Source organism: Mustela erminea, chromosome 3 (genome assembly GCF_009829155.1).
Source record: "Mustela erminea isolate mMusErm1 chromosome 3, mMusErm1.Pri, whole genome shotgun sequence".
NCBI lineage: Eukaryota > Metazoa > Chordata > Mammalia > Carnivora > Mustelidae > Mustela > Mustela erminea.
In genome coordinates this window covers 87539683-87564991 of record NC_045616.1, presented here as the reverse complement: position 1 = coordinate 87564991, position 25309 = coordinate 87539683, and the positions used below count along the sequence as shown (strand labels likewise).

The 25309-nt window shown below is 55.3% G+C and overlaps 1 protein-coding gene across 4 annotated transcripts in view; it reads left to right on the top strand.

Annotated features, from left to right (window-relative positions):
• The window catches only part of CXXC5 (CXXC finger protein 5), a 54360-nt gene that overhangs the window by 2674 nt on the left and 26377 nt on the right, over positions 1-25309 (top strand). The window contains exon 1 of one of the 4 annotated variants that reach the window (XM_032336540.1): positions 15522-15545. The exons of 1 other annotated variant lie outside the window; for it this stretch is intronic. The gene's annotated coding sequence lies outside the window, so the exon portion shown is untranslated. Of the gene's footprint in view, positions 1-15521; positions 15546-15818; positions 16412-16496; positions 16577-25309 lie in introns of those variants that run through there. 2 more of the 4 variants (XM_032336537.1, XM_032336536.1) reach the window with 2 other exon arrangements.

Here is a 25309-nt window from a genome sequence, read left to right as displayed (position 1 = left end):
TGCTGTCATCTTTGAAAGGTGTGGCTGCTGGCGGGGTGTTGCATTAAGAGTTACCAGGACATAGCCTGGTTAAAGAGGGCATCCAGAATTTCCAGTCACCTGTTCCCCTGTGACACAGGGAACCAAGGCTTTCTCAGACTTGCCAGAGAAATTGAGCTCTTCTGGAAGTGTGGCTCCAGGCCATCTCATCCTGGTCCTCTTTTGGAGGAAACAAGAAGAGGACATTGGAGAAGGGGTGAGGAGAAGTTCTGGTACACTGTAACAGGTATTGGGGCAGGTGCTGTTTCCATGAGTGTGGGTTCAACCTCTTAGTTGATAGAAAGGGCACTTCTTTTGAAGTTTAGGATGTAGATTTTGTGGAGGTGGGCAGGATTCCTTTCTGACACACTGTCCCTGTTTATTCTGCCCACCTGCCACCCTCTAACTTTAGGTGACAGTTGGATGGGTTTAAATTTCTGTGCCCACAGATGGAGGAGGTGACTAAGATGCATTTGCTTTGGTAAGGAGGGAGCTGGTGTTTGAGTGGATGCTAGTGCCTGAGTGGCCAGCAGAGGGCAGTGGTGACCCATGGCTGTAACAACAGAGAGGTGGGTGGTCAGTAAATCTGCTTGCGCAGAACCTGAGAGGGGCTTTTGTTGGGATGGGGAGGCCTCTTTGGGCTTGGCTTTGTTCACAGTTTATGCATAACTGGATGGGCCAGTGCCTAGCTCAGTCAAGCTCCATCATAGCCTTAATCACAGTGAGGGAACAGGGCCCAGTGCCTGCCAGAAGTGTCAATCTACCAGCTACCCTCTTTCCTTCCCATTGGTATAATAGCCATATCCCTGGGTTGTGGATAGGTTAGTAGGGTCTTAGCAATAGTCTTTGCCCACCTGGCTACGGGTTGCATGGGGTCAAGGTTTGTCAGTCACTTCATATGAATAAGGAGATCTCATATTTTTTGGCACCTCTCTGCCTGGTGCCCACTGTTGCCTTTCCCCAGAGGCAGGTAGTCCCCGTCAGTCTGGCCAGGCAGTCCAGGCTCATTTGCCTGCCCACTTATCTGGGCAACTAGGACAGAGTTTTTCATACCCTGAGGGATGGAGGCCTGGAGACAGGGGAACAAAACTGGGGACTGGTGATAGGGCTCTTGTCTTCCCTTGACCTTTTTAATTTCTCTTGAGTTTTGGGGCTCCAGGCTCCCCAGTCTTTGATTCCAACAGCTGTAAGCCTCCAGGGCCACTGCCCGGAAGCCAGCTGCCTCTTCTTGGGGAATTCTCTGAAATTCCAGGCTTGGCCATCTGAATATGCAAATATCTCCAGAATTGCTGAACCTCCAAGTGGCTGTACCCCAGGCAGAGTTGGGAGAATTAACCACCACTATCCCCAGATGGGGAAACTGCCTAGGGGTTGTTGGTCCCTGGAACCCAGGTTTTCACCTACTGAGAGACCCATTGTAAGAGTTGGGGAAGAGAGAGGAGTCTTTATGGCTCCTCAGGTCCTGTTCTAGTTCCTAACTATGTAAGGAATTTTGCATTCAGAGGAGGAATTAGGAGACCCCCGAGGGCCCTTTCTGGAGAGAGAATCTCTGGGCCTAAGAAAATCCCCAGAATAAGGGCGGAAGCCTTGGGTCTATCCTGGCCAGGGTGGGGCGGGGCCGGGGGGAGGGGGTACCTGCACGGAAAGCTGATTTCCTGCCAGGCCAGACCTAGGCAATAGAGTTGGACTTAGGCAACCCAGAGTAGGGCCTGGCCCCCAGAATGCCTTGCTCTCCCCCCAGGCCTCCCCCTGGGGCTGGTTATCTGGCTGCAGCAGGAGGAATGTGTGCTCTGAGTGGGGAAGGCGGGGGCTCAGGGTCAGGGTGGAAACCTGGGAATATGGACTCCCAGCCTGCCCCTGTCCCTTTTAGAAGGGAGGGAGTCATGGAGAATGTGGCTGACAGGCCCTAGGCGTGGGAGAGTGTAGGTCTGCTTGTGTGTGTGTGAATATGTGCAGGAGGAGGCTGCCCATGTGTGTATGAACTTGTGAGAGAATTGTGAGCATGGACATTCCTTAGTGTTTATGCATATGGGTGTGAGCCTAAGTTGTGTAGCCTTTGAGAAACGGGAGTCATACCTGTGTTTGAACCATAGGCTGTGACTTTTCAGTTGTATATTCTTGGGCAACTAATTTTTCTCTCCTTATCTTCATTTTCTCATCTAGAAAATGGGCAGTTGGCTTCCAGCCTGGCCCTTAGGCAATGCTTGGTGGAAAATGGCCTTATCAAGTTGAAGGGGTCCTTATGGGTTCTCAGGGAGGGGTATGGATGGACAATGGGACATCTTTCCTAGATTCCTGTACAAGCCAGAGGTTTCTCCCTCTATACCCAGGGACTTGGGGTGGACTGTATGGGCCCTTTTAGGGCCCACAAGTCACACACCACATAGCAGGGCCTTCAAAAGTATACTAGTAAGCAGAATGGGTAAATGTTTGGATGGACATTCCTGGCCAGCCTGTGTGTCCCTACCCAGGATTTGTCTATTTCTCTATTTCTCTTGGGGGTCAAAAAGGGAGTCCAGCTACCCCTTCTGGTGAATAAAAGCCTAGAGAGGTGGTGGGAGGTGTTCCCTCCAGCCACCTGGGAGTGGGAAGTCCTGTGGAAGGAGGCCAGATCTCTGCTAGCTGTTTCATAGCCCTACCTGAAGGATGAGGGTGAGGGGTGCTTGTAGCATTGCACATATCCCAGGATCTGTGCTTTCCCACCTCCTAGGTCAGGCTACCTAGTAGTCCTAAACTGTCTTCCTAAAGAGTATGTGCACACAAACACACAAGAGCATATATGCATGTATATGTGCTTGTACACACATGGGATTTGGGGGTCACAGGGTTATTGAAGTCTGCAGACAGAACTTGGGATCCTAGCACAGAGAGGTTGGGGAATTAGCCAAGGTCACACAGCTAGGAAAAACTCCGGAGGGAATGTTGGGAGTCTTTCTGGGTAGAACCTTTAGGGGGAGCTCCCTGGCTGCAAGGGATTCTTGAAAGCCCCTGGGAGGGCCCAGGCTTTCACTGGAGGAAGTGAGGGCTACAGCCCAGCTGGCCCTGTACTGGAACCACAGGAGTGGCCTATAAGGGTGTGTTGAAGGAATGACAGATCTTGGCCCTGCTCCCACACACATGCACTGCTGGGAATGGGGGTTGAAATTGCTGAGATCAGTGGCCAGCCCTGTTTCCTGCTTTGGATTTGGAATAGAGAGGGCTTTTCTGAGGACTCTGGAACTGATGTCTCAGTTTCTGTATGGGGAAATGGAGGAATGGAGAAAGGGATTGATTAAGGATGGTCCTTAAGGAGCTTATGTAAGAGGTCTGGGACCCTGTGTAACTGAGTGGATCACTGCTCGGTGGAGGGCAGGGGAGTTCTTTGTGTTCTAAAATTTGTGAGAGTGACAGGAAATGGGGCAAGTAGCTATATACTGGTTGAGTTGCACCTGGTAAGAGATTGGTGGTGGTTTCCCTGCCAAAGCCCCAGAGTATGTAGCAGGCATACCCCTGTAGTAGGGAAATGATAATGTGTGGCCACTGTTATGACTGAATGTAACAGTGGTAGTTGTGTTTGTGACACTTGAGTGGTGTTTCCCAGGTACGTGTAATGGCAGAACAAGTTTGGTTACTGGAATGAATCAGGTTCCTGGAGAGGAATGGAGCTATCCGGAGAGAGATACTATTAAGTAGTTACAGGCATTTTATGTTCCCTGGGTATAGGACATACTAGTGGCTATTAATGATCCCAAGACCCTCTTTGTTTTGAGCACTCACAGGATGCCTGGCCCTGTGCTATGTGCTCACGTGGCAGTAGCTCCCTTAATTCTGTCAGAACCCTGTAAGTGAATGCTATTTTGCCTGCCACGTAGTATTTGCTTATTGTGACACATTATATTCACCTATGGGGATGTGCTGGACCTGCAGCTGTGTCTTACTTGCTGAGTTGCCACTTGTGGTGCTATGTGGCCTTGTTATGTGCTTGGGCTCTTGATTCTGTTGTGTTGCCAGGATGGGTTGTTGCATAGTATGACACCCAGTTTGACAACGTTCTTTGAGGTGGTGGTGAAGACATACAATTTGGCTGTGACTTTTTTTGTTGTGTGACTTTGTTGTACAGCCAGAATATTTAACTCCCTCCTGTTGCCTGGTTTGAGACCAGCAAGTGGAATGTATGACTCATTTTGTGTCCTAGTGATACTGTGGGTGTCTAGTGTAGGGTCGTAGGTTGTGGTGGTGGGAGGGCCTGTTGTGTCAGGGTGAACTGGTGGTAAGATGGTGTGACTGACTCTGTGGTTATGCGTATCTGTGACACTATTGTGTGTGTCCATACGAACCATTTGTTTGACCCCGTTGTGTCGAGACTTGTGGCACAAACTGTTGTGTGGTGTAACTCCCGTGTAGTGAGTGTGCCTCTGTGGTGGCAGTGGCCCTTAGCGATATTTCCCTGTGCAAATTGTGTGTCTGTGTGACCCCCCTCTGTGCCGCTGTTCCCCTTAGAAGGTCTGTGTGTTGTTTGACCTCGGTGCAGATGCCCCCACCTCCGCTGGCCACGCCGCACCTCCCCCACACCGTCCGCCAGCGCCGCTTGGCGATCGATCGCCATTGATTGTCCCTGACGAGCTGCTCCACTTTCCAGCCAATGTCAGGAGGGGGGATCTCCGCCGCCCTGGCGGTGTCATTTCCACACACTCCCTGGGCTGCCGCCAGCACGGGCGCCACCAAGAGCCGGCCTGGATTGCCTGGAGCGCGGACTGGACCGCCCACACCTTGCCAGGATGCCCCCGACGGGGCGGTCCAAGCCCCCCAGCTGCCGAACCTGTGGCCCAACACCCAGGCCCCCCACTTCCCGGGTGGGTGGATGTTGTCACCACCAGAATTTGAGCTGAGCCCGAGGGAAAGGAGGAGGGGGACCCAGTCAGTGCTCCCGGGTGGGGGCGCTGCCGTTTCCTGCGGGGCGGAGGCGCCAGTGGGCCAACTTTGCAGGGGCCCAAACAGATGCTAATGATTTTCCGGGAGGCGCCGGTTATCTCTGGCCCCAGCCAGCCCGCCAGCGCTGCCCAGGCACAGACACCTCCCCACCCTCCCTTTCACCACCCCCCAGAGACCGGCTAAATGACCGCAGGCTCCGAGGGGACACTGTGGGGGTTATAGACTCCTTAGTAGGTAGACCCCAGAACTCGGGCTGTGGGGTAATGGTTGCTCCCTGTCCATCCAGGACATTACTGTATCTTTTTATGAATCCTTTCCCAAAGCTGCTTTTCAAGCAGGAGAAAGTAAGGGTCAGAGAAACCCTGCCCAAGGTCACATGGACCTAGCAGTTGCTCGGCTGAGTGGGTTACCCTCTCTTAGAGCCACCCTGTTGGGGACTCAACAGTCCCTCATCGCCCAGGGGCTGAGCCAGTTTCCAGGCTCCCCGGTGGAAGTGCTGACGTGGCTCTGGGCAGCTGTCTGGGGCCGGGAAGCAGGGCAGATGTCACAGAGCCCAGGGGAGGAGGCGGCTCCGCGGGGAGGGCCGGGAGGGGGAGGGCAGGCAGGGCCTCTGGCCTGGCCAGACACGCCTCCTCCCCCTAGGCCTGGCTGTCTGTCTGGGGCTGGGGCACAGCCACGGGCCTGGCTGACCCGCCTCCAAGTCTAGCTCCAGGTCCTCTGTGTGGCTGTTGACAAGTGCTTCAACCTCTCTGGGCCTCTTCCTCTCCTGTCAGAGCATAACAGCACCTGCTTTGGACGGCTGTGAGCCTGATATGAAAGCAAAGGTGTGCAGTGCCTCCAATCCAGTGCTGGCACACTGTTCCTCCTCAATAAAAGTCAGCTATTATTATTGTTGTTGTCTTTGCAAGTGGGAATTCAGTGTGTCCAAAGGCAAAACTGAGTTTTGAGGGTGCCAGCTGGCTTCAGAGGTCATTCCAGCCAGCCTCCTGCCTTGCTGCCCCTGGCCCTCTGCATTTCACATGCTTGTCTAGCTTTGTTCCTTCTTACTGAAGTGTCAGCCCCCCTCAGCTCTGCCTGCTGCCAAGCTGCCCCCACTCCCTCTTGTTGGTGTGGTTCCCTCCTATCTGGCCGCCACATTGGGTCCCTCAAACAGCGCAGCCCCCTGGGAACAGCAATCGATGGGGCGGAACAGCCTCCCTGACAGATGGACCCACGGAGGCTGGGCTGCTTCAGCAGAGCTCCCTAGGAAACCAGAGATAGGAGCTGAGCCACCATGGCTGCCTCCTAAATAGAAATGGGAGGGAGCAGGGAGATGAGGAGGAGGCCGGAGATTCCAACCAGCTTCAAACTGGGCCAGACCCCTGGGAACAGGCCTGAAGGGACAGGGCAGTCCCGAGCTTTGTCACAGTCGCAGAATCCTCTTGGGAAGAAGGTCCTATGGAGCTTACCTGGTAGGTGGGATATGTCTGAGTCCCCCTTCATGGGCAAGTGAAGAGTTTTTCCAGGCCCCCTATCATGGGCACTTTTTCTAACAAACCCAGAGCAAGGGTGGTGGGTACGTAGGTGGACAGGCAGGAGGCTTACCACTGTTTCTTAGGCTGCAAGGGGCATTTAAAGCCAGAATGGTAAAAGTACCTTCTCTCTCTGTGGGTCTGTGGGGGTGGGAGGTGATAAGCCTTGGCCTCGAAGAGAGAGAAAGAGGTCGTGTGTGTGTGTGTGTGTGTGTGTGTGTGTGTGTGTGTGTAAAATGACTCCTGCCTCCTACCAGATTCCCAGATTAGTTGGGGAAAGTCTTTCCGGGGGTTTCTCAACCTCAGCACTATGGACATTTTGGGCCATTTAATTCTTTGTCCTGTACATTTAGGATGTTTAGCAGCATCCCTGGTCTCTACCCCATTAATGCTAGTAGCAATGGTTGTGACAACCAACAATGTCTCCAGACACTGTCCATTGGTCCCTTGGGAGGAAGAATCAGCCCTAGTTGAGAACCACTGGTCTGACCTCAGGACCAGCCCCCTAGATTGGAAGGGGTGGCCAAGACCCACAGGGATGCCAGAGATCCTCTGCAATAGTGGAAGGGGAGGCTTCCAAATGGCTTTGTCCCCAGCTGTCTCAGGCCCAGGAGGGTGGGACACACCCCCCCATCCCCACCCCCCACCATGGCCCTAACTGCCAGGTTGGAGGGAGCCATGCTTGCCTGAGATGGCAGGGCTGTTGGCGTCACTGCTCAGCTGCACCAGGCTTCATGCCAATACCTCACTGCTGAGACTACACAGCATGGGAGCGGGGGAGCAAAGGCGGTCATGGGGGGTCTTCGGGCTGCCTGGGCAGCCTTCTGTCCAGCCAGTTTGAGATGGGGGGAGCCAGTATGGATGATCAGCCTCCTCCCTTCCCTTGGTGTCCTGGCAATGTCTTTGCTGTCTCGTAGGCTGATGATGGGCTGGGGGTGGGGCTGACAGAGCTCAGAGCCAGTGGGGGCCACTGCCTGGAGTAGGAGGATTGTGTGCAGAAGTCCAGTGGGCCCAGCCAGCTGACAGCTGGTCCACCTGAATGCCGAGCTGGCCCCTCCAGGAAAGGGAGGGAGGAAGGCTCTGTGGGCTGGATAAATGGTGCTTGAGTCTCCCAACGCACAGGCCCTAGAGCCAGTTAACTGGGGAAGGGACTCCCTCTGGAGTCATCTTCCTACACAAGCAGGCAGGCAGGCGTTGAGGTGAGGGAAAGTTCTCTGGTGCACAGTCTCACTGCTGGGAAGTCCCTACTTATGTCTAACCTACTTCCTTTCCTCATATAGCTTCTGCCCTATCTTGGACTGTGTGCTCTGGGCCCAGCAGAATAAGAGCCCAGCATTTTGGGCTCTCTGGCCAGCATGTGCCTGTATTTTCTGGGAAGAGAACCCTTGTCTGTGGGGAAATTTTCATTCAGAATACAAGTCAGTGGGTTCTTGTGTGGGTAAAAAAGAGGGTGCCTAAGTGGGCAGGGCAGAGGGGATGAAGAGAGGCACTGGTGCCAGTTGACAATCCAAAGCCCCCAGAGAGCAAGGTTCCCCAAGGTGCACTGAGCTCAACACCAGCCTAGGGGGGCTCCCAGAGTGGGGAGGAGGAAGTGACTGGGAGGAGGGCAGTGCCTTTGTAACCAGAGATGAGCCAGGCGGGCTGAGGTGGCAGCTTGGGGCTGGGGTTTAAAATAGCGCCTCGGCCTGGCCAGGATCGGATTCGGGTCACCCACAAGGCAGTGTGGCTACCACCATCCAGCTCGGGTTTCTTGCCTTTCTTGATGGTTTGATGGAGGACGGGCCTACACAGGTGGATGGGCCTAAGAAGGGTCCACTTGAACCCACTTATGTCCTGACCAGTCTGTTGCCTGTCTCCTTTCTTCCTCACACCCAACCCCTTGGGACAGATTGTCCCAGCTGAATTGTGATGCCCTCCCTCCTCTTCAAAAAACACTTATCACCAGCTAGGGACCAGGCCCTTGACAGAGCATGAAGATGAGTAAAGCCTAACCCTGTCTCAAGCCCCAGGAATCCTGGCCCCTTAGGAATGCACAGAAGGGGAAGGGTGACCAGTGTTCAGCAGAGACCATTTTTCACTGGTGTCCTAGCCTCACCCTGGAAGTCCCAGGACTAGGAAAGCAAGGGGCAAGGGGCACAAAGCTCCCCACAGGCTATAAGAGAGGAGGGTTAGACTTCAGATAAGCCTTCCACTGGAGAAATGGAGGTGGATACAATGGGGAGGGGAAAATGTCCTCTCAAAAGCTAATGATTATCCTTGAAAACTCCCAGGGCGGTTTACTCCCCCAGTGTTCCGTGGAGTGAGGGACCAAACAGAATGACTTGTCCCCTTCCTCAAGGCAGAGAGCCCTAGGACACAAGTCTGAGAGGGCATTCTGCTCTAAGCAGCGTGTCTGCTTCCTCAGGCTGACCCAGGGAATAGAAAAGCGCTCAGGAGATAGAAAGGGGGAGTCCCCTTTTTAGTTTTTCAAAAGAAGTAGGTAGTTCTAGCCCTACCATACCCCATAACGCTACAAAAAGTTCTAGCTAACCAGAATCCTTTCTGCTCTATTCTCCCTTGCTAGAGTTTCTGAGCCCCTGGGGGTACTGGTAACCTCTGGCAGTGGCCCCTGGGGCCTGGCAGGTGGGATTTCTCCCCACTTTCCTTTCCTTCCCCAGCCATGGGTTCAAGTGGGAGGAAGTGACACAGGAGGCCAAGTTAGCTCAGGGCCCAATACACTCTAACTGGAGCAATGGCCAGCCCTCCTAATGGAGCTCATATATGTCTTTAAAAAGTCTTGTATATCTTAATGATTTCTCAACAGCCCCTGATTGAAGCATGCCCAATTTAGCCGTGCCGTAAGTAACTTTTTATATTTCCTTGGGGAATCATTTCACTTATGAATCTTTTCTGAATCTGCAATCTCGATTAAAAGTTGATTTTTTTTTTCTTTTTTTTTGGTCTCCATCTCCTAGGCTTCAGAGATGCCTCCCTAGCAAAAAGGGTGGTAGCCTCCCTCATTAGCCTGTCTGAGGCAGGAGAATTCTTGCAGGGGGTGGGCTATATAACAAACAGCTAAGTCTCCCCTGTGGAAGCACCTGGTGGCGGGGGCAGGGGGGGGGGGGCGTATTGTGGCCTGAGGGACAGCTGTAGGAGGGGCTCAGGGAAAGGTGATAGGGTGCATCGTGCGCTCACACGCGTGTGCGTGCACACACACACACATACACACACACACACACCATTGTTTCTCTGGGGAGGATTGTCCCGCCCATTCTGCCTTAAGGTTGTCTCTTCTCCTGTAGCTTAGGAATTTGAGGAGACAGAACCCTTCAAGGGTTCAGCCTGAGAGCACAAAGCTGGTTCAAATCCTGGCCCTGTTCCTGTACAGCCGCCACAGTTTGGGTAAGTCCCCTCTCACAGCCTCAGTTTCCTTATTTGCAAAATGGCAATGTGAAGAGATGTCCAAGCACAACGCCTCCAGAAAGACAGCATTTATTTCCCTTGGGGGGCACCAGCACCAGGAAGCAGGATTGGAACAGTGCTAAGGGTCCTATCCCAGTTTTGAACAATATTTAGTTTTTTTCCTCAGCCTATTCATTATCTAGTCCTGGGGACACTCCTTGAGGTGGAGTGGGTGGGACTAGCATAATTACCTCCCAGAGGAGAATAAGGGTCTGGTGAGGTTGGGATTTGCCCAGGGGCTGCCCCAGGAGGCCCACCCAGAGCTCCTGACTCTCTTCCCTAAGAGGCAAAGGTCAGGGCTGCCCAGGAAGGCTGGAGGGCAAACAATGGTGAGCAGCGCTGAACTTTGAGAGAAGGGCCTCCCCTTAGACACCCTCCTTGACACCCCCCACACCTCCCTCCGATAGCTGAGGGAGGGTCTTGCCCAGGTGCTGGGACCTCTGGCTCTGACCTCTCACCTCTGACTTCTGGCCGTGCGTAGGTGCTCTGAGAACCAGAGTCACGACTGAGGGGACCGGGCAGCAGTGGCTGTGGCTCTGGGAGTTAACGATTTACAAGGGGCCCCTTCTTGAGGCCTCCCTCCTCCCAGGCATGGCAGGCAACCCGTGACTGCCCAGGCGGCTAGACACAGAACCAGTCCCGCCAGTTCAAAGAGGAGTTCATCCCAGGCCCACCCCCAGGCACTACCTGAGCACCCCATTCTCTGGAGTTTGAAGGCAAGGCAGAGTAGAAGCTGATGGGTGGGGTCCTCTGGTTTTAGACTAGGTCCTGTTTTCAAAAGTCCCAGTGTAAGGGGCATTTCTGACCCTGCTTTGCTTTCAGGGCCAGGTCTGTGAACCCCACCCCTCCACCTCTGCTGGGCTTCCCCAGACCACCCCACCCTCGCCTGCAAGGCGTGGGTAGAGCATTTTCAGGGCAGGCTAGCTTCTGGATGCTGAGGGTACCCCTTCATTTGGGCTCCATGTAAGGCCTCCAAGTTTAGGACTCTCTGCCCTCCCCCTCCAACAAGGCCCCATTCAGTTACCCTCTGGTCCCTCCCTCTTCCTGATGGGGTGGGGAGGGTGCCTGGAGCCATAGCTTTGGCCTCCAGGAGCTCACAGTCACACTCCCATAGTACAGACAGTTGAACCACGAATGTGCCTAGGGAAGTCAAGGACTACTCTCAGAGGCCTGGTGTTCCCCACACTGTCTCTACTCTCTTTCTTCCCTCCACACACAGGCTGACTTCCCTGTGGCTGGCAGAGAATGGGCCTATGTCTGGTTGTCTGGCATGTGCGTAGCATGTCTGCAAGTCTGTGGCAAGGGAAAGTACAGAGTGTGAGTATGTGTGTTGGCCTGGTCTCTGCTCCCTATCAACTTAACCCCAGAGTTATTTTGTTCTGTGACTGGAGTTCCTGCCACCCCCCACAATGCACTCCTCCCTTCTTGCATTTTTACAGCTGAGATCCCAGCTGGGGTCACCAAACTGGCTTCTCAGGGATGAGTGGGCCTTGGCTCCCTAAGAGATAGACCTGGCTTTTCTCAAATTTCTTTTTAGTTGCACGCCTTTCTTGTTCCTTCAGTGGTCATTGTGGCAGGACCTAAGGGCCAATAATCAGTACATGATGGCTGAGACCCCAAAACCCTGGGCCTATGTCTGAGCAGTTAAACCTCTTTCTTTCCCTGCCCATATCTGCACCCCCAGTCCTGCCTGGAATTTTGGTTGAGGTCACAATGCAGTGTGACCCCACTGAAGATCATCCTGTACCCTGCCCTGAGATAGGGCTCCAGATGCCCTTGCTCCCATCTTCTTTGATACAAGTGAGGGAAGTAGAGCCCAAAGAGGGATAGACATTAGACCAGGCTCTGGATTGGCCATCTTTATTGGAGACCCTATCTCCTATACCCCCTCCCTGTGCACCCACTTCCCAGTCATTGGATGTTTAATCAATGGCCATCATTAGTTGATAAATGACAGTCCTGGAAAAGGCAGATCCCACAGACAGGCATGGTTTTAAATCCAACTTTTGCTACTTTGTAACCTTAAGTGGGTGTCTGAGCCTGAGGATTGAATAAGCATATGCCCAGAAAGCAATTAGTGCGGTGCCACACATCAGAGATGCTCGGAAAGATGTGGGTGACCATGGTTACTACTGGTACCAACTTAGTGCCCAGGCTTTAGGTGCAGGGCAGATAGGAGATCCTCCCTTTCACTCAGAGTTTTCATGGGTGGTGGTAGTGAGGTGACAAGGAGACAAAGGAGCAAATAAAAACTACATCTGTCTTAACCTCACAAAACAAACTGAGGGTTGCTAGGGGTAGCAGCTAGGGAGAGGGTGGTTGGGTTATGGACATTGGCGAGGGTATGTGCTATGGTGAGTGCTGTGAAGTGTGTAAACCTGGTGATTCACAGACCTGTACACCTGGGGCTAATGATACATTATATGTTAATAAAAAATTAAAAAAAAAAAAAAAAACCTACATCTGTGCACTTGTGGCCACAAGAAGGGACAGATGAGGGCCCCCAAAGCCAGGCCACAGAGTACAGTTGTTCTGCGCTTCCACTGCAAGAAGGCACCTGGTAAAGAGAGTAGGGGCACTGAGAGACAGTCTGTGATCTACTATCCAAAGGGTGTACCTCTATGGGACAGCTAGGGGCTCAGTGGAAAGAGCATGTGACTCTGGATTGCCCAGTTGCAAGTTCAAGCCCCAAGTTGGGTGTAGAGATTATAAAAAAATGAATTTAAAAAAGGGTGTATCTACCTTTGTCCAAAGAGGTTACTTTTTTTTTTTTTTTTACTTTGTATAAAGGCCAGTGGTAGCCCTGTCAATATGGGCCAAACTGAAGTTGGAAATGGAAGTCAAAGAAGTGGGAGGTGACACATGCCCTTGGTCTTCCATGAGGAGTTCCTGAGATAAGCTATAAGACCCTCCTGGCCGCAGGGAACAGTATACACAGCCCCAGAAACTTGAACGGTAGTTTTAGGGAATCTAAGGGGAACCCCCAGTGTTGGGTGATGGTGGTCAGCGGGGCCCAGGGTTTGCAGAGGGGTAGGGCTGATTAGAGAAGCCAGGCGGTGCTGAGGAAGGGGCTTGGGCAGAGCCTTATGGGTTCTGAGGATTCACTAGAGGAAGCTATGCCAGTGAATCCCAGGGTAGATTTGTATTTACGAAGCTTCTCTAGGAAGAACAGCTTTGGTGCCCGTCTCATGTAAGTTTCCTCATCTGACAAGTAGGGATGACATAACTGCTGACACTGAGGCCAGGATTAAATGAGCTAATGTACCTTAGCTGTTTAGCCTGATGCCCTGCTCAGGGTAGGGCTTCGTAAACATCGGGTAGACATATCCTAACCAGAATCCAGGGGAGCAGTATCCAGGGTCCCAGACTGATTGGTAAGGAGGGTGCAGGTCTTCTCTCTTCCCTCAAGGTGCTAGAGCCTTAAGAAATTTGATAGCTGAGGCAAAACTAATTGGTTGAGTAACACTGAGAAACCTAAATATTCCTCATTGGAGGCAACGAGAGAGGAGAGAGAAGAAAATAGTGAACCAGGGTGGTTTCAAATCTTGTGGAAAGGGTCTGGGTGGGGATGATCTTCCCCAGGGCCAGAGACCTCCCAGCAGTCCTCCCTGGATGCCCTCACTTGTCTTGTTTGTGAGGGGCAGAGTTCTGTGTGGATGGCTTGTGATGTTTCCTGTTCATGTTATATTCTCCAGATGGACAGTTCTGCCCCTCTCTTTTCTGGTTCCTACCTGGGTCGAACTGGTGAGAGTCTGAGTCTTCCTGTAGGTTTTTAATTTCCAGGAGAAGGAGAAGGTTCCAAGATCCAACCTCTCAACTGGGCCTGGTGTATGCCAATACTGCTTGCCTGAGAAAGTCACCATTGGGATGATTTGGCCATCTTCATTGCAGCCTGCAGCCTCTTGGCCTTTGTCCTCCTCACTTGGGAGGTGGGGACAGGGTGGAGGGGGGGTGTTGTTGTAGAGGTCTTAAAAAACAAAAGCAGATAATTAATAGTAATTCCCTTAGGTGGAGCTATGACCCACTCTCCCCCATGAATCCCAACATGAAGCTTTTTTGGGGTGTGCAGAATCTGATTCTGCCCTGAGCCTAGATTGCAAGAGCCTGCAGGATTGAGTTTCGTTTCTTTGCTCTTACTTCTCTGAGACCTGCTGCCGACTCCTGGGGAATAGGTCTCCCCTCACAATCAGAAACGTAGATAGAGGTGGGCTAAGTACTTGGAGATCCCCAAGCATCTAGACATGGGACCCTGCCTCCTTTTTCCTTATATGGTGGGTGCCCAGTACAGTACCTGACACTCATGTTGGGGCCCAGAATACTTATCTTAAAGCAGTTTAGGGGTGATAATCTGGAGGTGTTCAGTTGTCTTAAAGCTGGGTTCCCATAGCAAGTACCTTGCTTTTACTCACATGGTATGTTAGTTTGGGATGGCTTTGAGGAGGGGTGCTGGAGAGAAGAGGGGAGAGAGGAGAGGAGGGGTTAAACACCTCCCTTTGGAGCCATTCTTGGCACTTAGTTAAGGGAGGACACTTCTTAGCATTTGTGGAGGGGAGGTAGTGTCCATGATGCCTGGAGAGGGGTCACTGCCTGTGGCTTGGGAAGCCAGGATGACTAGAGAAGCAACACATTTCAGATGAACTCTGCCCTTTGACACCTCCCTTACTCCCCTGTCCCTGCTGGGTCAAGGTCCCAAGGCCAAATTTAGAATGCTTGGAGAATGGGCACCAGTGCCTCCCAACACACACACCCAAGACCCAGGCCCCAAGGCCCTCTCCAGCTTTGGAGACAGACTGGCCACGTAGAGGAGGAGAAGAAGAAGTGAGGTGGGAGCTGGTTTCAGTTCTCCCACCAAGGCTGTCTGTGCCTGTGGCTGGAGGCACCAGGTCGAGGCAGTTAACTCCCTGTTATCTGGGCTGCAATCTATTTGGGGCTGTACATTTAACCCTTGGCAGACTTCCCCAACTGCTCTCCTCCTCCCCCATTAGGGTCTCCTGTCTTTTTTTTCTTTCTGCCTGGAGGAAACACAAACCCACCCTTATGAATTCCACAGGTTCAGAGAAACTTCCCACTTTGGGATTATCTGCACTTTGGGATTATATGAGCCTGGGGCTTGCTCTGTGGGTCCCTGAGGTGAAGAGAAGACATCTGCAGCTTGAGGATTAGCCCAGGCTGGGCAGATGGAGGGGGCATTGAGTGAGGGCAAGGATGTTTAGGCACAAATCTGTACCCACTGGGCTTTTGTTCTCTTTCAGCCAGTTTCTATTGAGTGCTGCTTTGTGCCAGGCACTGTTTCAGGCTCCGAGTTTGTAGGCCACAGTCTCAAGGAACCACAATGTAGTTGCCTTAGCCCCAAGAGTCAGGGCTGGGGTTGATGCTGGCATAGGAGATAAACTGTCCTTTCTCCGATTGGTTTTCTCATCTGTAAAATGGGGACAGAAATCTCTGTCCCTTTTCTCCCGGGGAGCTAGAGCCCACTGAGTCCCGGAAAGCGCTGTGGGAAGGGTGGGGTTTTTGAACCCAGAGTCGCTCCAAGTGCCCTAGGCTAGGAGTTCCAGGCCCTTCGCGCACCTGAGCTGAGGGGCGCGGCCAAACCCTCCCTACTGGTCCCCGTTGCTTCCGGCCCGCCGAAGAGAGGGGCCAGAGGGACGGCGGTTTCCCCGTAAGGTAGGCTGCCAAGCCCATGCATCCCTCACAAAATAGGGAAGGTCCTCTTATTTTTTGTAAAGTTGCGGAGAAAAGAGATGAAGACGGGGCACGCTGGGGGAGCTGAGCCTGGGCCGACCTCGTCAGAGCGAGGGGAGCTCCAGGCGCAGTGGCTGCGGCTCCGGCCTCAGAGCCTGCGGCGTCCAAGTGGCCAGAGCAGCTCTGGGAGGGAGGCGGAGGGAGGAGGGAGGGGAGCTGAGGTGGAGTGAGGGGGGGGGGGAGGGAGCGTCGAGTCCGGTCCGGGTTTTGCCGGCAGCCCCCGGGCAGCGTTCAGAGCTCCTGCCCGGGCGGGCGCGCGGCGGCGGCGGCGGCGGCGGCAGAGGCGGCGGAGCCTGAGCGGGGATGTAGAGGCGGCGGCACTGGCGGCAGCAGAGGCGGCGGCGGCGGCGGCGGCGAGAGCAGGCGCCCGAGCCGAGCGAGTAGATCGCCCGAACCTTTCTCCCGAAGCCTGGCCCCGCGTCCCAGCCCAGCCCAGCCCGCGCCCAGCCATGCGCGCCGCCTGCTGAGTCCGGACGCCTCACGCTGCGCCCTCCGCCCGCCGCGCCGCGCTTCGCTCGGGGGTGATTAGTTGCTTTTTGTTGTTTTTTAATTTGGGCCGCGGGGAGGGGGAGGAGGGGCAGGTGCTGCAGGCTCCCCCCCCCTCCCCGCCTCGGGCCAGCCGCGGCGGCGTGACTCCGGCTCCGGACCCGGGCGCGGCGGGCGGCGCGGCTGGAGCGGAGCGCACCGCGGCGGTGGTGCCCAGAGCGGAGCGCAGCTCCCCGCCCCACCCCTCCCCCTCAGCCTCGCGGCGGCGGCGGCCGTGGCGGCTTGGACGACTCTGAGAGCCGGTAGGTGTCGGGCCACGGCCCTCCCCCGACCCCCCCCCCGAGGCCGGCCCCCTCCCCTTCCCCGCCTACCTCCCTCTCCTCCCCCGGGGCCCGGTGCGCGGCCGGGGCCGGAGTTCGCTGCAAGTCGGCGGAAAGTTTGGCGGCGCGGGCTCCCCCGAAGTTCAGGTGCGGAGAGCCAGGGACGGGGAAGGAGGGGTCCGTGTTTGGGAGGGGCTGGGGGCGCCGGCAGCTTGAGCCACGGAGCCCTGGAGCCTGGGAGCCCTAGCGCCGGTGATCGCTCGGTGTCCGCTGCTATAACCAAGCCTCCCCAAGCCGCAGTCGGCTCCGTCGCAGATCACTGAGTACAGACAAAAAGAGGGGTTTTAGGGTCGGGGACTGCGGGTTGGGCGCCGTGCGTTGGGGTGAGGCTCTCCCTGCGGGGTACCGTCCCCTCCCCAAGTACTCGAGCTTGAGGGCGCTGGGGCGGCGGGAGCCCTGGTCCTCACCTCTCGATGTTGGGCGGGCGCTCCGCCTGCGGGGGCGGCTGATTGGAGATCTGCGGCGCACACTCCCCCCGTCAGCCCCTCGCAGCCCTGTGTTTTGGGGGCTACGGTAACTGCTGCCCTGGACCACGCGTGGCTGAGTCTCTCCCCTCTCCACTTGGAGGGGGCGGTGGCCACTTCTACATTTTCCCTCCGGTTCCTCGCCCCCGCTGCCCGCGGGGTGCCTGGCGGGCTGATCAAGTTTGACCTTTTTTTTTTTTTTTTTTCCGTCAAAGTATCACCCCCCACCACCACCTCCGCGCCCCGCGGCCTCTCTTTCCCGTCCTCCCCAGCCTTGGGGAGTCTTTCAGCCTGTCTCCCGAACCCCGCGTGGCCAAGCGGCGTGCAAAGCCAGGGAGGCAGAATGGGGGTGTTCCTCTGGCTGCGGAGTGTGGGAGGCGGGTGTCCCAGGCGCCAGCCTCGCTGTTCTGGCCCCAAATGTACCCATGAAGTTCGGCCCGCAAGCCCCCTCCCCTTTGCTTCCCTAGAGCGAGGGGCTGAACCGCCGCAAGAAGAATGTGTTAATTTTCTTGCTGGGGGAAGTTGTCCTCTCCCGGAATGGGCTGCTTTCCGGCGGGGAGTGCGGGGTGCGCCTGGCTTTGTTTATTTGTAGGAACGACCGAAAGTGAGTGACCCCAGTTTTTAAATGGGGGGCTGCCTCCGGGACCTGTCAGAAGAGCTGAAGCTCCCAATGAGGGAGCAAGATAGCCTTTTTTTTTTTTTCTTTCTTTCTTTTTTTTTTTTTTCCCGCTCGGAAGGGGTGCGCGGAGTTGGGCCGGTGCCACGGGCTCCAAGGAGGCAGCAGCATATTTGGGGGGTTCTGTAGGGACTCATCTGGAAAGACCAACACCTTCCTCCTTCAACTGAGACGGGGGTCTGAAGGGCTGGCAGCCGCGCCCTACTTTGCCCCCTGGATCCTGGGTGGTCTTTGAGTCGCATCTTCGTGTTGGGGGGTAGCCGAACCGGGATCCGGGGAGCCAGCCTCTTGACCTCCGCCTTTCCGTGAGCGGAGAAGGCTGTTCGGAGTCCTCGGTTTTGTGGTGGGCCCAGCCCTCCCCCCCCTCCACCGCCCTGCGTTTGTTCAGGAAGCGCTGGGGAGGGGGGCTTGTGTGATCGTTCGGCCCTCGCCCCCGCCGGAGCCGCCCCGGGCGGCTGGCAAACAGAGTCCCTTTCAAGTTTTCCGCTGGGGCCGCCTGGCGGGGGCTGCGTGCGCGGTCGCTGCGGACTTGTTTGGAGCGCTATTTGAACGCCCGGCGCCACCTCAGCTGCCCCGGCCCGCGGGGGCGGGGGTGTCCTTCCGTGCAACTGAGAGCATTTAAATTAGACGTTTTTACGGGTCGTACTGGTCTAAGCTTGGTGTGAGCCGCCCCCCCCCCCGAAAGACCCCGTCTCCTGGGTCCCAACTGCTGCCGGAAACCTAGGAACTGGTACCCGAAGTCTTTTCCCAAAGCCCTTTTTGAGAACGATGAGGGGAGACTTGAGGTCGGTGCTACCTACTACTGCGTAGTGTTGATGTAGCAGTTTCCCTGGATGAGACTCAAGCAAGAGCTGGGTGGGGGGGGGCGGGGGAAGTGGCCCGCTCTGCAGCTGTCACCCCCCTCCCAGAACGGAAATCGTTCTCTCCTTGGGGAGGAGGGAGAGGGGGTGATTTTTGTCCTGGGAAGGAGTGGGAACAGCTGAGGAAAGGTTGGCCTCTGAGTTCCCAGTCAGCCCTGGGGAGCTTGGTAGAAGCACCCCAACCTCTTCTTGGCATGAGCTTGGATTCTCCCAGGGAAGCCCCTAGCCAGCCTTGTGGCTCCCTTTCCCAAGCCACCTCCCTTTCCAAGGTGGGGGCAGAGGTTCCTTGGCTGGCTGTCTGTTGGCGCCTTATTTATGTGTGTATTTGGACCCGGCTGTTTTCCCGGCTCAGCAGGTGACCCTGGCCTGGGCCTCCTATCTCTCCCCCGACAGAGCCTGTTGACTTACCCGTGGGCCAGCGGCCTCGTCTTTATCACGTGAGGCCTGGAATGTCCACCCGGCTGGGCTGGGCTGGATGGGGGAAGGGAGAAGGAGGGGAGGATTCTGCATCCACGGCCCAGGCCAGCCCAGGCCTCTGTTCCATGGGCTCCCACTGTGAGCCCCCACTCTTGATGCCTCTCTCAGCTTTTTGACTGCCTTCTACCCATTTGGGGAATATGAAACTGAGGCATATAGGAGTGTGGCAAGCAGGGTTGTATCTGGATAAAGAACCAAGTCTCTGGGAATTAAATACCCCACCTTCTTTAGGGCCCCACCTAGTTATTTGGAGAGTGGAATGGAAATGGGGGTCTCTCTGGGGGGTAGGGGTGTGGGCTGGGCTGAGATCAGCTGACTTTTTAGGATGCAGAATATGGTGGAGAAATGAGGGGATGTATGGATGAGCCAGACCCAAACCCGGGCCTGCTTTCCTAGAGCCCACTGTCTGGTGGGATGACCATTAAGGCAGAACTAACAACTCCCCAGCTAACTCCTGGAGCCTGGCCTTATTGGCTGAGGATGGGGCAGGGCTTGGTTATTGTTATTACTGTTATAATTACTGTCTGTTCTTTATGTGTAAATAACTTAGTCATTCATTGCCCCAGTGTGTATTTTCTGAGTACCTACTGTGTGTCAAGCCCCACCTTTCTGGGACTGCTGAAATGAATCACTGACCCTGGCCCTGCTTTGGAGGCAGGCCCCTGATAGAAGCTCCTCCCACTTTCTCCACCCCCTGAGGCCTGAATTGGGGCTTTCCCCCCCTTTATTCTGGTGCTCTCCCTCCCTGATCCCCACCACCTGGTGCTGTCCTAGCCTGTGTATGTGTGCCTGTGTGTGTGAAGTGTCCTTGATTGAGTGTATTAATAGTTAAACTCTCACTCATAGCTGGAACTCACCAGACCACAAAAAGCCTCCCCAGTTACTCACGCGCTACTGCCCAACAAGAATATCCCACTCAAGTTTTTTTTTTTTTTTTTTCCTTTCTCTTACTTTCCCCTTCATTCCCCCCAACTCTGAGCCCACCTCCCAGGCTACAGACAACGAGAAAGGGCTGGCCCCCTCAAAGACCCAGGAATCCCCCAGCCAGTCCACCTGCCCCCTAAAGCCCAAGGCAGTGTCAGCTGCTCGATGAGGCTGTGTGGGTCTCGTCTGTGTGTCTGGGATGTGGGAAGCTAGGTGATAGTGTGCATATGACTCAGGGCATATCCTATCTGTGAATCTGTGTGTTGAATGTGTGTCTGTCTGTCTGTCTTGTGGGGTAGGAGTCTGTGCTTATGTATATTTGTGCATCAGGGCACGTGTATCTGTGGGTCTGGGAGTTGTGTGGGTCTGTATTGCATCTGTACTTGTGTGTTTGTGAATCTGAGTCTGTATCTGAAAGTTGGGTTTATCCTTGTGAATCTGGGAATATGTATATTCTGAGTTGTGTGTGCTTAGAATTTTGAAGTGTGTACTCGTGATTTGTGTCTGTGTGTTTTGTATATTCTTGTAAATCTGGGAGACCCTGACTCCCTGAGCAGTGTGTCTGAATTGGGAAAGAGGTGTGTGAATGAATCTGGGAGTGGGCATATCTGAGCTGTGCGGGCAGTAAGTGAGTGGTCTGTGTCTGTTTTTCGCGGCTGGTGCCTGTGTTCCTTTCTCTTTCTCTGTCTGTCTCCCCGGCTGTCTTTCTGAGTCTCTTCCTCTCCCGTTGAGGCCCTGAGTGTGTGTGTGTGGAGCGTTGAACCTCTCCCACCCCGTCCTTCCCCTCCTCTGCCCTCCCTGGCAGTAACTGGGCAGCCTCCCCGTCTGCCTGCCTGCTGGGAGTTTTGGAAGCTGTGGAGGGAGACAGGCTGGGGCCGGGGTGACAGCGCGTATCCACGGCGATGGCAGCCTGTGATTATGGGAATAAAAGGATTTTAAGGTCATGGGTGTTTTTTTTTGTTGTTGTTCTTTTTTGTACCCCCCCCCCCACTTTGTTGGAGCCGGTAGCAGCAAAGGGCCAGAGCTGTGTGTCTGCAGGTTGGAAGTCTGTCCCCATGCAAGTGAATGTGGATATGTGGTGCTTTTTCTAGGAGTGTGAACACATGTGTGGACATGCATGAGCAGAGCCTATGATAATGTATGTTCTACATGTGTTCTGTCTGCCTCCTCCCCATGTGAGAGTCCTCGGGGCTCTTCCCTGGGGAAGAATTCCCAGGAAAACTTCTTGCTTCTGGGTGTGACATGGAGCTGGAACGCTACAGTCCTCTATGTCCTGAAGAGCTTTCTGGCCCCAATCCTTGTCTTCCCGACCTTCACTTCATAGTAGGGTATCTTTTGCCAGAGACTGGCTAGGCCCAGTCACCTGGGCCAGGCCACATCTTGGGGTGTCAGTGCCCCTGGCCCAGCTCCAGCCCCTGTAATTGCATTCTGCCGCCTAATCCCCCGCCAGCTCAATTAGATCGCAAATTCTTCTTCATTTCCTGCCTCTGATGCTGGCCTCCCTCTGGGCTCACAGGGCCTGGGAGAGAGGGAGGGGATCCTGCCCCCCTTCCGCCAGCACTGGGGGCTTTTGCAGGGGTGTGATTAATTGCTGGCACACTGGCCCTGGGGTGCAGGTTGGAACCCTGGGGCCAACAGGATGGGCTTCCGGTGGCCGTCTTTGGAGACCCTCAGTATCCCCATGCTGGGGGAGGGTCTTGCATTACCTAGTACAAGGGGCTCTGGGTAGACCAGGCAGATAGCTCTATGCCAGGCCCCTAGGCAGTGCCCTCACCCTGGGTTCCCACGGGCTCTGCTCATGTCCTGTTTCCAGAGTAGTTGCTGGCCACTCCTGGCACAGCAGTTGTAACCTTGTTTTTGACCTTTTAATGGTGTGTGTTCTGGAGGTCAGTAGGACCACTGAGTCCTGGTTTCTCTCCTGGGTCCTCTTACCTCCCTCCCTTGACCTCAACCAGATAAGTATGTTTGAGCACTAGTTCCATATCCTGGCCGTGCCACTGGCTGGCTGGCTGGCTGGCTGACCTTCTGATGCGTTGTCTCTCTGATCCTCAGTTTCCTTATCCCTGAAATGGGATCATAAGAGTACCTGCCTCACACAGCCATTTTCAGGGGACAACAGGGATGGTTGCTTCGTGCCTAGCACCAGCGGCTAACCCACAGCACGCGATAAAAGTTGGCTTCTGCGGTGGACGAGAACTTCATATCCCCCAGTGAAAATGAAGAAAAGATTATGTGACTCACCCTTAGCATTTCTATCTCCATTCTGCTCGTTACCGGCTGTGTGGTTGGGCACATCACTTTGCCTTTCCAGGTTTCCCTTCCCCATCTGTAGAATGGGACTGATATGAGGCCTGACCACATAGGACATGGAAGAGTTAGGCACGTGAAGGTGCTTAGCCCAGCTTTCCCCCCCAGCAGGTTTTCAGCCTATTGCTTGCCCTCTTTTTCCTTTGCTCACACCAAGTCTAGGGTGGTGTGGGCCTGGCAAAGACACAGGCTCAGGGACAAGGGGACTGGCCAAGGTCATGAGGCTGGTAACGGGACCGGAGTGGGGTGGGAGGGCTAGGGGATGACCTGCTGGCTTGCTCGCTCTGGACTCGCTGGCTCAGCTGAGCTGTGAGGCATGGACTTCCCTCCCCACTGGTCTCTGTGGAAAGTGGTGGCTTGGCTGATTTTTTTTCTGTAAAGGGGAAGCTGGATGTCTACCCCCTCCTTCCCCAGGAGGCACCCGTGGCAGCGGCTGTGCTGACAGGCCTCCTGGCCTTCTTGCTAGGGTAGCTGGCAGCTCTGGAAGGCCGACTGCACACAGCTCAGCCAGAGGGAAGAGGGAATCGCAGAGGTCCCCTGCCATGGCTAATCCCCACGGCCCCTCCCACCCTCAGCCTGTTCCTTTTGGATGGAAAGACAGAAAGAAGCCACAGCAGGAGAGTTGGGGAGACTGGCTCTGCTGGAGGTGGTGGAGAGGGTGGGGGTGGGGAGTGAGGCGCCCTCTGCTTCAGGATCCTGGTAGCTCCGTGGCTAGTCTCCTTATTTCTATGACCTCTGTCACTCACTGGCCTAGGCTCTTTAATATTTCATGGCCCATGGAGCCAGCCCCTTGCCCTAGCCCCCTTTGTCTGTCTGCCACCCCCCCTTGGGGCGTCCCTGTCACTGAATTGCTGAATTACTGACCCCAAGAGGCTGCCTATGCCTTCCCACAACTGGCCCTAACACCTCCTCTGTCCCTCCTGTCTGCCTCCCCCATGCCTCTCCTTGTCACACCTTCCATCTCTCCTCCACATTGTCTCCCCTTTTCTGACATCTCTGGCCATCTCCCTGCCCTTTTCCTCCATTTTCCTCTTTTGTTGGCCTCCTCCTCCTCAGCGGAACAGAAACCGTGGCAACTGCTCTGTCTGCCTGCTCCCCTGTCCACCCCTTCCTGCCCCCTCCCCCTGGCTGCGCTGGGCGTGAGAGCTGGTTTTATTTATTTTTCTGTTTGTTTGGGAAGAGGGTAGTGGCGGTTCTGGGCCCTGGCTGCTGCGCTCTGCCTAGAGCAGCGGGCAGGCGGGCCGTGCTGGCCTCCCAGGAATGTGGCCCGGACGCCCCGCGCTATATTTACTCCCCTCCAGCTGCCGGCCCCAGCAGGGCAGAGCCAGGCCTGCCTGGTGGCCCTGTGGGAGCTCTATACCCAACCTCCCCTGTCCAGTGGACCCCACGTAGCCCTGGAGCCCACCACTCCCCCTGCCCCTGTCCCTGTGACCTCTTCTGACCTCCTTGGACTCGCCTGGCCTACCAGCAGGATCACTCATGTGCCATGCCAGAACGGGTATAAAGTGCGATGCTGGCGCCTGATTCCTGTGGGGCAGCACCTGGCAGCCCCCCACCCCCGCCCAGAGCCTAGCCTAGGCCTGTAATCTGGTGGCCAGAACTACGCAAAGCATCTTTCTGGGGCTCTCCTTGCCAGGCATGGTCCCAGCTCTGGCCACAGTCCCCTCTGCTGTGTGCTCAGTGCTACTGGGCGGGGTAGGGTAGGACAGGGGCTGGGAGCAGCCCTGGGCAGCTCTGTTCCATGACCTCCTCTCCCCCTTCCACAGAACTTGCCGTCTGCTGGACCTCCCGGGTTCCTCCCTTGGGCACGTGTGTGCCCACCGAAGTGCTTGGACATACGTGTGCAGTACCCATGAGCACATGCTGGAGTGGACCTCCCTTAGAGGCAGGGCCATGCCTCCTGTCATTGCTTCCCTCATTCATCAGATGCTTACAGGGTTTTGTGAGCTCGCTCCTTGCCAGCCTTGCAATGGGATGTGGCAGTGATTCCTTCCTGTCCCCCCAGTGTCTGGCACCAGCTGAGTGTTCGAAGAGCTTTAGCTGTTGCTCTAATCAATTGCTGTCCTCCAGTTATTACTATAATAATAATAATATGTTGTCGCAACGGTGATGGCGATGGCTAACCTCCTAAACCTGGACTGGGGCAGGCACTGTGTTAGCCACTTTCGAGCCTTCACTTCCCTTTAAATCCCCACGGTAGCCCAGTGATGGGATGCTGTTAGCATCCCCTTATACAGATGAGGAAACTGAGAGTTTGTGACTTGCCCCAGGACTTGCCACGTGGGGTTGGGTCCTGGTAATGCCCTTAACTGGCTGTGAGCGCAACGAGAACAGCCAAGGCTGATCTGCTTGTTTGTGGCACCTTCCACACTGCCTGGCACACAGTGGGCACTGCCCTGTGTTTGCTGACATTCAGGCACCTTGCTCTCTCCTCCTTGAGGCCCTCGTCTCCCTAACGGGGGCCTGGCTCATGGTGGTGGAGGTGGGCTGATTGGCCAAGTGGACGAGTGCAAGAATGAATGAACGAATAGCCAGACGATTCTGTGGGAATGAGTGCTCTCAGGACAGTATGCTTGCGCTGGTGACCCGACTGGTATGTGGAGATACGCTGTGCCGGCTGAGGATTCCTGTAAGTGAGGTGGGGCTGGGGCTGAGAGATGGCGGCCAGGGACCAGTAAGCTGCTGGGGCCTAGCCTTTGAGCAGGTCATGTCTTCTGCCAGGACCTCAGTTTTTCCATCTGTCAGATGGGCTTGAGAGACTTTGTCCTGGCTGGCTGTCAGCTGGCCTGGCCTGGGGTTGACCTGGGAGCCTGAGAGGTGAGGGACTGTGGTGGGAAAGAGGAAGCAGTGGGTGGTGAAGACAGGAAGGTGAAGCGTGGAGCTTGGCTTGGAACCTGAGAAGCAGGGAGACCAGCCCTGACCTGACGCCCGTTCTCCCTCTGAGCTGCAGGGTGGAGGTGCAGGTTCACAAACCCCTAGCTACCCGCCTGCATTCTGGCAAGGGCTGGGCTTCCTGACATCTGCAGCTTCAGTGGCTGTGTGTGCCACGAGGGGGTGGCCTGCGCTCCAGGACTAGACCAGCTCTATCAGCAGACCCATCTCATTTCCAGTT